This window comes from Panulirus ornatus, chromosome 14, assembly GCF_036320965.1.
Source record: "Panulirus ornatus isolate Po-2019 chromosome 14, ASM3632096v1, whole genome shotgun sequence".
Classification (NCBI taxonomy): domain Eukaryota; kingdom Metazoa; phylum Arthropoda; class Malacostraca; order Decapoda; family Palinuridae; genus Panulirus; species Panulirus ornatus.
The window spans coordinates 13,837,301-13,850,876 of NC_092237.1; the positions used below are offsets into that span (position 1 = coordinate 13,837,301).

General features: G+C 42.1%; 1 protein-coding gene across 12 annotated transcripts in view; it reads right to left on the bottom strand.

Annotated features, from left to right (window-relative positions):
• LOC139753326 (uncharacterized) overlaps positions 1-13,576 on the bottom strand; it is a 769,854-nt gene that overhangs the window by 607,930 nt on the left and 148,348 nt on the right. The window contains exon 1 of one of the 12 annotated variants that reach the window (XM_071669657.1): positions 5,533-5,547. The exons of the other annotated variants lie outside the window; for them this stretch is intronic. The gene's annotated coding sequence lies outside the window, so the exon portion shown is untranslated. Of the gene's footprint in view, positions 1-5,532; positions 5,548-13,576 lie in introns of those variants that run through there. 12 annotated transcript variants of the gene reach the window in all.

Below are 13,576 nucleotides of genomic sequence, written 5' to 3' on the forward strand. Positions count from 1 at the left end.
GAACGCGACTTAAAGGCAGACTGGTTATAGGGACGGGATGAAAGACGAAATCCACAGCAGTGATGTTCGGGGAAAGGGAAAGATAACGGTCAATCCACGTGTAGCTGGTGTCCGCAAAGAAACTATATGGGAAGCATAGGTTACGTTCTACGCCACGGAGTAAAGGGATAAAACAAAGTAAACTTCCCCTTTGTTTTGACACTTGAGATATTTTCGGTTCGTGTTTACATCAAAAGTTATCTTCACGAGACGGGTAAGTTTATCAAATCGACAAATATTTGTTTTCTGAGAAAATATAAACTATCATTCAGATGTAAAATGTTTAGTTCTGGCCTTCAAACAGATCCGAGATAAATCTTGTCATCATAATGTCACATAACACACTGGCAAGGATAACTCCCTGGGCACGAAGGAACAAACCTTTAAGTATGAAGAACTGGCCAAAACCTCTATGGGTCGTGTTCAAGGTTTATACCAAGGTGCTAAATGGTCATACCATAGTGTTCAAGGGATTTATGGAAGATCTGTTATATCATAGTTAGCCGTGCGAAAAAGATTGTCGCTAATATATATATATATATATATATATATATATATATATATATATATATATATATATAAATATATATATATATATATATAAATTATATACATAATGCACATTCGCCATTTTCCGCGTTGGCGAGGTAGCGTTGAGAACAGAGGACCGAGCCTTAGATGGGAATATCCTCACTTGGACCCCTTCTCTGTTCCTTTTGGATGATTAAAAACTGGAGGGGAGGATTTTCAGCCCCCCAGCTCCCTCACCTTTTAGTCGCCTCTTCCGACACGCAGGGAACACGCGGGAAGTATTCTTTCTCCCCTATCCCCAGGGATAATATACTTAATTTTAGGCACATGATAACAGTTCTATATAAAGCAAAAATGAATGTGGCGAACCATTCAGAACAATGAAGTTCTAAGACACTTACCCACACCCTAGGATTACTGGTGGAGTGTCATACAGCAGCGGTCATTTCAGAGCACAAATTCACTCGAAATTCTCAACTAAAAAGATTCAATGAAAAAATAAAAGAAAAATTATGAGAATTACGTCTTCATTATGGAGTCATAATGACGAGGGTGGTCGAACCTAACCACTATCAGGATCTGTTCACAATTAAGGCCAGAGAGCAAGGCGAAGCTAATCTCACGGCGATGACTTTCCATTAAGTTACTTCGCCATCGCACGCACCGACAATTTAAGGCCCCTATCAGTGAGGGCAAATTATCCCGTCACCAGCCTGTTTTCGTCCCGGACGGGGCGAGGGAGGGAAGGGAGGTTGGGGAGGGTAAGTAATCCAGGGCTTAATTATCCTCCTTACTCTGTCTCCCCTTATCGCCTTCTAGAGGCAACGAACACTGCAGAAGAACACAACCTCCCCCCTCCACAACTTATTTAAGCTGTCCTTCCCTTATCATTTTCCTCTTCAGTACCACAGACTTTATCAAAATTATCAAAAGAAACTATGAAAATTATGTAAAAATTATATATATATATATATATATATATATATATATATATATATATATATATATATATATATATATATACATATATATATCAATGCCTTGGTTGAAGGAGCAACTTCACTAACTTGTACCTCCACCTCCTTCATAGATTAGAAAGCCTGGATGCTGTTAAAATCCTTTGAACGTATAACCTCGTCAGAGACCATCAACTTCCCTGTTACCTAGCTTTTACCCTGTACTCTCGTGTACTATGACAGTCCCTCGGCAATGAACGTTGTCAAAGAGCATCATGTCCTCTGCTATCTGGCCTTTATGTATCATCCTGTGCAGAGTAAAATTACCCAGACGAACACAAAACGGGTCGGAAGTATTGGATGTTTTATGGAACCTTTGTCAACTATCTACTGCAAGCAGTGTTGGGTCCCCACCTGAAAAAAATACAGCACTGGATTGGGCAACTATCTACTGCAAGCAGTGTAGGGTCCCCACCTGAAAAAATATAGCACTGGATCATCTAGAAGAGCGCCATTTCTCCACTCCAAGAAGAGATCCTTGGGGGGAATATGCGACTGACTATCAAAGTTCCTACAGACGAAAAAGTTGCGTTAGGCCACAAGTGGTGTGGGTCATCTTTTTTAAGATCGTGAAGATGCTGCAAACACTTTATAGTCCTCATATGAAGGACAGGGGTGTCCTAAAAGTGGTCTAGATCTCTTTATTTGAAGACTCAACACACACACACATCACCATTTTCACCTGAAGGAACTCAGTATTCCCTAAATGCAACACGAGTCCTTGGTGGCAAACCTGAATCCCTGCTTGTAGGACACCAGGGACTGACCTTGATTAAGGATTCCTTTGGGCAGGGAAAAGAGTGGAATGGTGGAAGTCAAGGGAACTCACTCTCTCTCACTCTCTCTCAGGACAGACTGTATTCCCAAATGGGCGATTTGAATCCATCACACTGTCCACCGCACTGGACCACCAACGGCCAGACGAAGGAAAAAAAAATTGTTTTTTTTCCTTCTAAAATGCCAAAGCTCCATGGATGACGCATGGCCTCCTACATAAACTTGAAGGTGGGTAGGCATTTCTTAGCTACGTTCATCAACCTTCAAAACTCCCCTATAAATCGTAAAAGGTGAGGGGAGGAGGGGAGGGTGTGGGATTGGAGGGGGGTGGAATTCGTAAGCGCTTGTTGGAGGGAGGAGACGCAAAGGCCATCCAGCCCAACAGGATGATGAGTGGTTACCGAGGAAGTCTGGCGAGTGGGCGGAAGGACACGGGAGCCGAGGCAGGAGGGGCGTGTGTGGTTGGCAGGATGTGTGGCGGGATGGACTCCTGCGTGGGAGGATGGGAGAGAAAATATATGGGCGAGCGTGGGAGGAGGGGGAAATAGTATGGGTGTGCGAGTTGGAGGTCAGGCGAAGCCTCTATGTAAAAAACATAGTCCTTAACCATACAAAAAAAAAAAAATGAAATGGCTTATCATCATCTACGAGGCTAGGCGAAGCCTGCCTGAATGGGGGATAAAAAAAAAATACAATAATTAGCCATTAAAAAGAAATATTTACCATCATCATTACAAGCGAGTCCAACCGACAGCGTGAGACATTTACAATGATTACGAGCACGTCATCCCAACTTTTCTAATCACACAGACACACACACACAGACACACACCAGCACTTTTACCACAACTCTCCTCCCTCAGTAATAGCCTCGTTTGACAGAAGTCCTCCTCCGTCGCTTTTAGACGCCGACGGGACCCACGTCCGGAGTGAGTGGCTCCACTCTGACGTCATCCGTTACAAAGCTGACGCCATCTGGGACGAAGTCTGCCGGCCACCGGTATACATGTTTCGACCGCATCGAAAACGAGAGATGGTTCGAAACAGTACCCGGGTCACAGAGGATCGGACGGAATGCTATGGGGCCTGAAATAACAAACCTGTGACGCTCATTACTGATACGCTCTATGTTAAGCATATAACCCCCCCCACCCTACCCCGTTTTCTTTTTAGCATATAATCCCCCCACCCCGTTTTCTTTTTATCAAGGGGAAGCTCATGTAGTGACACTATGTTGGGTAATGTGGTGTGTGTGTGTGTGTGTGTACATATCACGGTTATCAAACCCACAAATTGCGCGATGCATTTTTCAGTGACGGGGAACCGTGTTGCTCTTGATCATCCCGGCTGTTCCTGCCTTTAACGGATTAAAGCAAATATTAGTCTTCGAGAGATTTGTATTTCGTTCAGTATATTTACGAAAGTCGCTCCCTGTAACATGGAGGGTTTCTGTGTGTGTGTGTGTGTGTGTCTTATTTACGTGGACTATTAACGAGTCTACTACATTTGAGTCTACGTTTCATTTAATGATTCTCGCTGAACAACTGTAAAGTTTTTGGACGTTGTGACACGATTTCAAAATCCAGATAAACAGAAGTCTCCATCGTTCCATACGTCTCATCGTTGTGCATCTACTGACTGTTATATTGTTTCTCTCTTGTGTCTCCCCTGATGATGTGATTATTACACGAAAGTGCACTTGGGAACTAAAAGTGTTTCCTTTTCCCCGTGGACTCATAGGAATATACATATATATATATATATATATATATATATATATATATATATATATATATATATATATATATATATATGTATATATATATATATATCATTATGGATGGCATACAGCCAAAAGAAACTAATTGGGCAGAATCGTTTTCTAATTTCTGAACATCAAGTATTATATTTAGTCTCAAGTCCTCTTTCATACGTAAAAAAATTACACAAGCTGCAGATCAACATATCAGGATATTCGGGACAGTAAACGAAACCTGGAGCTTCTTCAAACATCTCCGATTCATTCAGGAAAATGTAAATGATGTATTTATTTTCCTCATACATCGAGGGGAGAGGAGGAAGGAGCAACAGAACACATTTTCCCCACCACGGAATTAAGCTGGTTAAATGCGTAATGTATTTAGATCAGAAAGATATGCCGGGGCCAATTAAGATTTCATAAACCACAGAGTCGTCAAGGCAAATGTTTCTATTCTCGACATTTCACTCGGTAAATTGGCCAATTTTGTGCTGTAATAACTCCATGCAAGGCCATCAACAACCAGTTGTTCGTATCTATACCCATAATGGACGTGTCCTCCTGGAACAGAGCACGAAAGATACGATCCAAAGGAGGTTCGTAGAGCCGTGTTCAAGGTTCCCAAAGTCGTGTTCCTCGAATGATTAAAAAGAAGCCAAGTCGGGGAAGGAGAGGGGGACTGACTGACTGACTGTTCCTGCCCATCAAGCGTTTCGAATCTGATGGCTTCTATGTCTCTCCGCATGTTCTTTGTCCCTTGGACTTTCGTTCCTGTGGAGGATCTACGTATAATGGGACTACGTTCTACGATGGAGCAACGTCGCATGATGGCTTTTATTTATAATCTCACCGTGAGACGCCATTAATATACACGAGCTTTGGGTTTTCCCCATTTTTTTTTAGACTATATACGTCTATACACCATCCTAAGTATCCATCTTCCAGACCAGCCTCTGAGTGGAAATGAACAATTAGGTTGACCATGGAATAGCTTCTCAAGTGGCGTGTTATAGTCACGTTTTTCTCATCAGGATCTAGTTTCTGGGGATCATTAGGTTGAAGGCATTTGTTTCTCGACGTAACATCAGAGTCTAATTTCCAGGAACGTGTCCCAGGCGTCTTGGAAGTTCCGGTAATGTGTCAAAGGCGCGTCTTTCCATCACCGCTGCTGCGTATACCTTAAGGTTATACCTGTGCGATGCGTCAGACTCACTAGATCACAGATTCTCTCACAAAAGCTCCTACAAGAGTAAAGCTCTATGGTCATAGCTACACACACACACACACACACACACACACACACACACAGTTGAACGACATAGGTGTTAAACAACTCCGCCTGCTCGAGGTGAGGCTGTATCATTAGGAGGTACAGTTTCGTCAAAAAAAACACACAAAAAAAACACTCACTCCAAAGAAGTCTACATTTCCCTGTTACTGGAAGGAGAGTGGCAGCCTCGACGACCTTCACAGGAGCCTTTCGAAAAGGTCTTCGGGCACGAATCTCTCACACAAACTGGTCCTATGGGAATTTTAAAACAATTAAACTAAACGACGTCTCGAGAAGTCCTGGAAATATCTTAACAGAATATCCAATACACAAATCTTCCTCTTTGTGTGTGTGTGTGCGTGTGTGTGATCTTCTCGTTTATGGATGAAAGAAAAAACTATCCACGAATCTCTCCAGTGTCGTAGTATACGAATGAAAGTGAGAGGGAGCGAGAAAGGGCTGAAGATTATCCCCCTCCTGTACTTAAAAGGAGGAACAGAAGAACTTTAATGCAAGAACCTGCCTTCTACTCCTGGCGCTACCTCGGTGAGGCAGGAAAGGAGAGCATCTAAGAATGAATGAATATATATTTCATATATATATATATATATATATATATATATATATATATATATATATATATATATATATGCTATTGGACTCCATCTGCTTGTGATTACACCATAATTGAAAACCCACCTTTAGAAAGGCAATCCCTCAGGGTAAAAAAAAAAAATATATATATATATATATATATATATATATATATATATATATATATATATATATATATATATATATATATATATTCAATACATCTTTGCTACCTAACTATCATTCATATTCTTACAACCGAGACACAAAAGCAGCCATAAGATTTCATAACTGAAATCTATATGGCATTCATCTAACATACAATGCAAAATTCCACCGCAACAGATTCAAAAATATATAACAAACCGCCACTGGAGTATACGCCTCTTAATTCCGGCCTGGTATACACAATGAATGGCATTAAAAAGAGAGAGAGAGAAAAAAGTTTAGTTTTGTTTTTGCTTCAGACTTTAAACCAGATATAGTTGGGAACAAATCATTTTTCTCCGGCTGTAAAAGAGTGCAGGCTCAGTCCATACCACACAAAACTGCAGAAAGAATAATTGGGATGAAAAAAAAAATACATTTATATATATATATATATATATATATATATATATATATATATATATATATATATATATATATATATTACATATATATATATATATATATATATATTACATATATATATATATATATATATATATATATATATATATATTACATATATATATATATATATATATATATATATATATATATATATATATATATATATATATATATATTACTAAATCAGCTTTGTTTTTCTGTTGCTAAAGTCTTTCTCACTGTCCCTTCCAGACTCTCACTTTTTGCCAATTATTTGTTTCCTCAAAAACGAAATCTAGAGTGAATTCTTGAATTATGCGAGTACCATTTTTTTTCATTCGATCATTTTAAGGATAATTCTGAAAACATCAAAGTTACAAACCAAAGGACACATCTGAGAGAACACAATACCGAGGCCACACATGGTGTCATGGTGTAAACAAGTTTTACTTTTAATGGATGAAAAAAAAGATGTTCCCTTATTCTTCTGGCTTTTACGATCACTCGTACATGAAAACATTACGTTTATTGATGCTTGGAAAATAGTGTCTTTGCGTGACGTCATTCCTTTCGTCTCGGGATTAGAAAAAAAGAAAAAAAAACGAGGAGGGATTTAGGTGTTGTTGGAAGGACGTACTAATTGGTGTCGAGGGCGTGGGTTTTACTGTCTGTGGTGGGGAGAAACGAGTCTATATTCTCAGAATAACAAGTTATGGTGTTGGTGAAGAGAATACACTCGAGGGAGACGTATTATATCTGATGGTGGCGAAAGGACCATAGTGGTTTACTGTACAGTAACATCTGTCGGAATCCCCAAGTCCCGTGTTGTTGAAGATAACATACATGTCCTGTTGTTGGAGAATGATACACACATTATGGTGAAGGAGAGTATATACACATGCATGTCCCCCCTGCTGTTGGAGAGAATACACACTAGATTGTGTAGCAGTATACATTGTCCTGTTGCTGCTAACAATGTATTCTTATGGTAAGGGAGCATATAGACATGCATGTCCTCCTGTTGTTGGAAAGAATACACACTTGATGGTGAAGGAGCATACATATCCTGTTGCTGCTACTGTAACATAGTTTCCAGCTAACAGAACACTGTGTTGATGATGATGATGACAGCAACGTAATCATCCTCCAAGTGGAGAAGGCACATTCGTCTTGTTGGTTATGATCCATAATGGTCGTTCTTGGCTTCTCCCCCCATAATGATGAATGGACATAATTGTTGACGAGATAACACACATGTCCTTTGCTCCTGGTGAGGGGGGGGGGGCGCACCTGTTCTCTCTCTCTCTCTCTCTCTCTCTCTCTCTCTCTCTCTCTCTCTCTCTCTCTCTCTCTCTCTCTCTCTCTCTCGTTCCTGGTGAAGGAACGTACTTGCTCTTGATCCTAGTGAGGGAACGCCCTTGCTATTGTCTCTAGTGAAGAAATTATATTTGCTCCTTCCCTGACAAGGGAACCAAACCTGGTAAAAAAAAAAAAAAGGGGAAATACTGCTGCTGCTGCTGCTGCTACTTCTTGTACGGAACATTTTCTAATAATGAACGAACGTATTCGTTTGTTGCGAGACCTTAAACCTTACTGCTGATACTGTGAAGTTATACATTCTCTTACAGATGGACCATAGAGGGTTTCTGCTACGTGGATTATCCTGAGTACTTGTAACAGAACGTGACATATCATGAACCGTTTTCATTTGTTGTTGAAGCTCATGCAAGAAATATGATGTTCTTGTTGACGTGGTGAAGAAATTCTCCTCGATGTTGGAGAGGATCTATGTTCTTGTTGACGTGGTAAAGAAATTCTCCTCGATGTTGGAGAGGATCTATGTTCCTGTTGACGTGGTAAAGAAATTCTTGATGTTGGAGAGGATCTATGTTCTTGTTGACGTGGTAAAGAAATTTTCCTCGACGTTGGAGAGGATCAACGTCACTGTATGTTGTCGATGACCAGACAACATTTTCGATCTTGTTGACGCGTGTCGTCGTATGATGATGGTGACCAAATGTACTGGAGATGTATGCAAATACATCATTTATTCTCGCTGACGCAAAGACACTCGATGTTGGATATGAGGAAAGAGATATATTCTTGTCGCCGACGAAAAGATGATGTTACAGATGTACTCTCAGTCGCTGGCGACGGACGTGTGAAGTAGGGTTGGGACACAAGACACGTCCGCCTTTCTTTTTTTTTTTCTTGCGCGAGAGAGAAAGAGAAACATGACGGTGTCTCCACGTGCTTCCTCCGTGTGATCCGTCCACTGGACCTGAATGGCACCTCTCTCATCACCAAGCCGACTCCAGTGGCCTCGGCAATACACCGACTTGTACCATCCAGTCACCATCTATACAAATCTAAGAGTGTCGGACACCATTACTCTCCTCCAGAAGGTGATCTCGGCAGAGACCGTCGGGTCTTCAGTTACCTGCCTTTCCCCATGTACTTCCACGTACTAATCATTGTCCCACCCCCTAGGAGATGATGATCATCTCTTTATAGACCACCAGGTCTTAAGTTATCTAGCTTTCCCATGTACTCGCATGTAACACAACGCCTGATACGGTCATACAGTGGGGGCTGCCCCTACACTAAACCCAGCTAGATGTACATTAGAGGTTTCTTATCATTTCAATGGTTAATCAGCAAGAACAAAAATGTATAACCAGTTCAGTGTAATTACAATGAACAACCAGTTACTTTATCTGTATTAGTTAGCAACAACAAAAATGTATAAACGGTTCAGCGTAATTACAATTAACAACCACTGTTACTTTATCTGTATTAGGTGGGTATGTATACGAGTCCGCCGATGCTGTCTTTCCTTAGCTTTCTCCCTCTTGTATATATGCGGACCATCCAGCCACCAGACGTTTATATTCCCGGGTATATCCTGCAGCGGGAGCTGGTTCGACAGGAGCTTCGACCGTGCAGGTCGTGTGTCGGGGGAGGGAGGTTCGTATAAGGAAGCCAGACCCAAGACGAGTCTTCCCATCCTGGGAAGGAACACTGCAGGTAAGCTCCCTATTCCCGGGTGGATCAAAGGTGCTGATGACCTGGCCTTCTACACACACACACACACACACACAGAGGAGGGAGGATGAGGACGGAGTGGCACAGGTGTTGGAGGACATGTGGGGGTTAAGGTGTGGTGTGGGAGGGATTAAAGGGAGGTAGTGTTGGAGGCGTCGAGATGGGTTAGACGTAATATGATGCTTCTCTTGAGAAGTCTCATTTAAGGCGAGAGAGTCTGACGAGAGAGAGAGACGATGGATCCTGATGATCCCTGGCTAATGTCTCCAGTTCCTCGAACTCAAAATTCACTCTTTGCAAAATTCAGTTGTTCGGGGTCATGTGTGTTATGGAGTCTATTACTGATAATCTTTTCTTTGTCTTTCTGTCTCCACAGTCAGGCACAGTCATACGGCTCCGCAAGTCGTTTATTTACTTTCCTGATCCTTCCACACTAAAGTCTTAGAGTGTCTGATCTCTTCCACTGTGACAAAAGAGCCTCGAAAAAAAAAACCCAGTGGTCTGTTGCCGTTAGCATTCCTTTGTATACGGACTAATTCCTCTCTCTCTCTCTCTCTCTCTCTCTCTCTCTCTCTCTCTCTCTCTCTCTCTCTCTCTCTCTCTCTCTCTCTCCGCTAGACAAAAAAAAAGTCATCAAAATCTTTTCCCTTCCTGGTGTATGCTTCTCAAGAGTTCTCAAGGGGGAAGAGTGAACAGCGTCATGCCTGTTTCTTCTATACAACCGGAAGGAAAGGCATTTTGGTTGGTTGGTTGGTTGAGTGGGCGGGAGAAAGAGAGAAAAAAAAAACGTTGTTTGTGTGCGAGTTTCTCAGTCCGGCAGTGAGAGTGGCAGCCGCCTTACGTTGCCTTGGCACCTGCCTTACGTTACTGAGAAGTAAAAAGGGCAACCTGCCTTACGTTACTGAGAAGTAAAAAGGAAGAGAAAAAAAAAAAGAATATTGAAAAGTTCAATCTCCCTGTTGGTGATAACCTCTGTGGGTGGACAGTTGTTGGTAGCTCAAGAGACACAGCGGTCGGCTACTACACCACCACCACCACCTGCCTCCTGAAACCACTCGACCAGTTCCACCTCCTCCTCCACCTCCTCCTCTGGTCTCGCGATACGATGGCGAGGGTGACGTCCATCACGGACTTCGATGGTTATCGAGTCTTCGTTCGATGTGACCAACGCCAGACGGAGAACAAGGTGGGCGAGGTGGGTGGATGGGTGTGTTTAGTGGGGGGGGATTGCCAGGAAGGGACGGGCTTTGACAGCCGTCGGGAGGGAGAAGGAAGAGCGACGAGCGCAGCGGCAGCAAACGTGTGTGGAGACGGAGCACACAGACTGTATGACAATGTCTTTAGGAGCCTTGAGGAATGATGGTCGTCGAAGTGAAAAATTGCCGACACCTGTTGAATACCGAGGGGCAAACTATATAAATATATATATATATATATATATATATATATATATATATATATATATATATATATATATATATATATATATATCTTTTCTTTCATATTATTCGCCGTTTCCCGCATTACCGAGGTAGCGTTGAGAACAGAGGACTGGGCCCTTGAGGGAATATCCTCACCTGGGCCCCTTCTCTGTTCCCTCTTTTGGAAAATTAAAAAAAAAAGTGAGAGGGGAGGATTTCCAGCCCCCCGCTCCCTCCCCTTTTAGTCGCCTTCTACGACACGCAGGGAATACGTGGGAAGTATTCTTTCTCCCCTATCCCCAGGGATATATATATATATATATATATATATATATATATATATATATATATATATATATATATATATATATATCGTTCTTTCATACTATTCCCCACTTCCCGCGTTAGCAAGGTAGCGTTAAGAACAGAGGACTGGGCCTTTCAGGGAATATCCTCGCCTGGCCCCCTTCATGATACCCTTCATAATCTTTGATTTATTATTCAAGTATTTCTTACGCCCTTATTCTAATTCAATTCCCGTGTGTGTGTGTGTGTGTGTGTGTGTGTGTGTGTGTGTGTGTGTGTGTGTGTGTGCGTATCTTGAAGATAAGTACTTGCGTACAACTTGAGTAGGTAACTAGCGTAACAAAGAAGGTCCAAAGGATTCCTCCAAAGAGTAACAGGCCATCTGATCCTTTCAAGCCTGTTTCTGACATCTGGTGATACCAGGGAAAACAGCTTAGGGCGAAACGAGTACGACAAGCCAGGAATACAAACTAGTACGTAATCAACTGTGTCTTAAGAGTTGGTCGGTGTTTGTGTGTTCCTCCGTCAGGTACTTGCACCTGTGGCTAGCGAGCGGGCGACTTGCGATGCCTCCACTAACTCAGCCTGATGGAGCAGAGTCTCTCGCTGTGGAACACATTAGGGCGAATCAATGGCCTCATGAGCACCCAACTTTCGCCATCGCTTTTAAGAGACTAAATGACCTGCTCTTAAGTGCATGTATGCATGGAAGCTCGACTGGACTGCAGTGGGGAGAGGGTGGGGTAAGGGAGTAACTCTCGGATGGTTTTCGCTTTACCTCCAACGCTTGCTCTGTTGCCTAGTAAATGTGAAAGATACAAATGTGAAAGTTTTCAGACTTAAGCCGATTACGTAAATGGAAGTACTCAAAATGCCACGTTTGGAGAGACACAACAAAAGTTTCACACTGATTATTTAAACGAAGTGTACACTGTGAGCGGGACATAGGGTTATATGAAGACATCTAACATTGACTGACGCATCAACGAGATTTGAGAAGTAATGGGTAATGGGAATCAGTGAAGGCATCTTTAGATTTACGGTTCCATTAAACGCGAATATCAAGAAGCAGTAATTCTGTTTAGACTTCTCGTGACTGTAACGATAATAGCAACAATTAAGCCACGACAGCAATTATGATTTTTACAATAAAACTGATTAAAGTGAAAAGATAAATAACAGCAATAATAAGCGTCCTTATTTTTGTTTTGCACTTGTTCACGGTTCCTAGCCTAAGAAAGGTAGCGACAAGGAACAGAGCAAAGAAGGGCTTCGTTTGTTCACATCTACTCTAGCGATCAGATATAATACACCGAAACTAGATCCCTGTATGTTCCTCCCACTGCACCACTAGATTACCAATATCTTCCTCAAAACATCTTCAGCAACACTAATTTTCCAGATCAACTAAACGTCGCAAACCATCCTCTCTCTCTCTTTGCCCTCAAGGATTTCTTCACAAAAACTTCAAAGCAAACGCCTATTCCACACGTCTACCATTCTAGAAATCTCATTATTCCTTCCCAGTCTGACGCTCTCTGCATACAACCATATTCTATGTCACACCTCTCCCGTCCAATTTACATTGCATTCTCTAATCTACGCCTTCAGAGTCCCTAACGCCATGCCTCTATATAAGGGTAATATAAAGGTATCCAAACAGCCCTCAGGTACTTCACCTTAAGCCAAATCTATACCAAATTCCCGATTAACCATTTAACTACATTGTTACTACCGTCTTTTTTTTTTTTACGGTATTGAGCTGCAATCCAATCCAAACCATGTGCTTTGCCAAGCTTCATCTTATGAAAGACTTTGCCACCTCCTTTCTTTTCACCAGGCCACGAATGGGTCGGGAGGTTCGTGCTGGAGTACAAAGGTTAAGCTTAAGGGGAGTGTCGGCCGTCATGGGGGTTCTATGGGGAAGGAAGGGTCGCTCAGTCGAGAGAGGGAGGGCGGTAAAAAGGGGTGGGTGTGGGAGAACTAGGACAAGAGAGGGCACTGCAAGAGATGGAGTGAGGGAAGGGTATGGAGTCCAGTCCCTGAAGCACCCGAAATAATTCGAAGCTTCGAATTCAAGACCGGCGGACGACGCCAATAATAATGACACTTTATCCGAGATAATTCGTTGATTACAACAGCACTATCTACAAACATCACCAAGATCACGTACCGAACACTATGTCTCGAATACTTATCACTGCGTGGGTGGGAAACGACACAA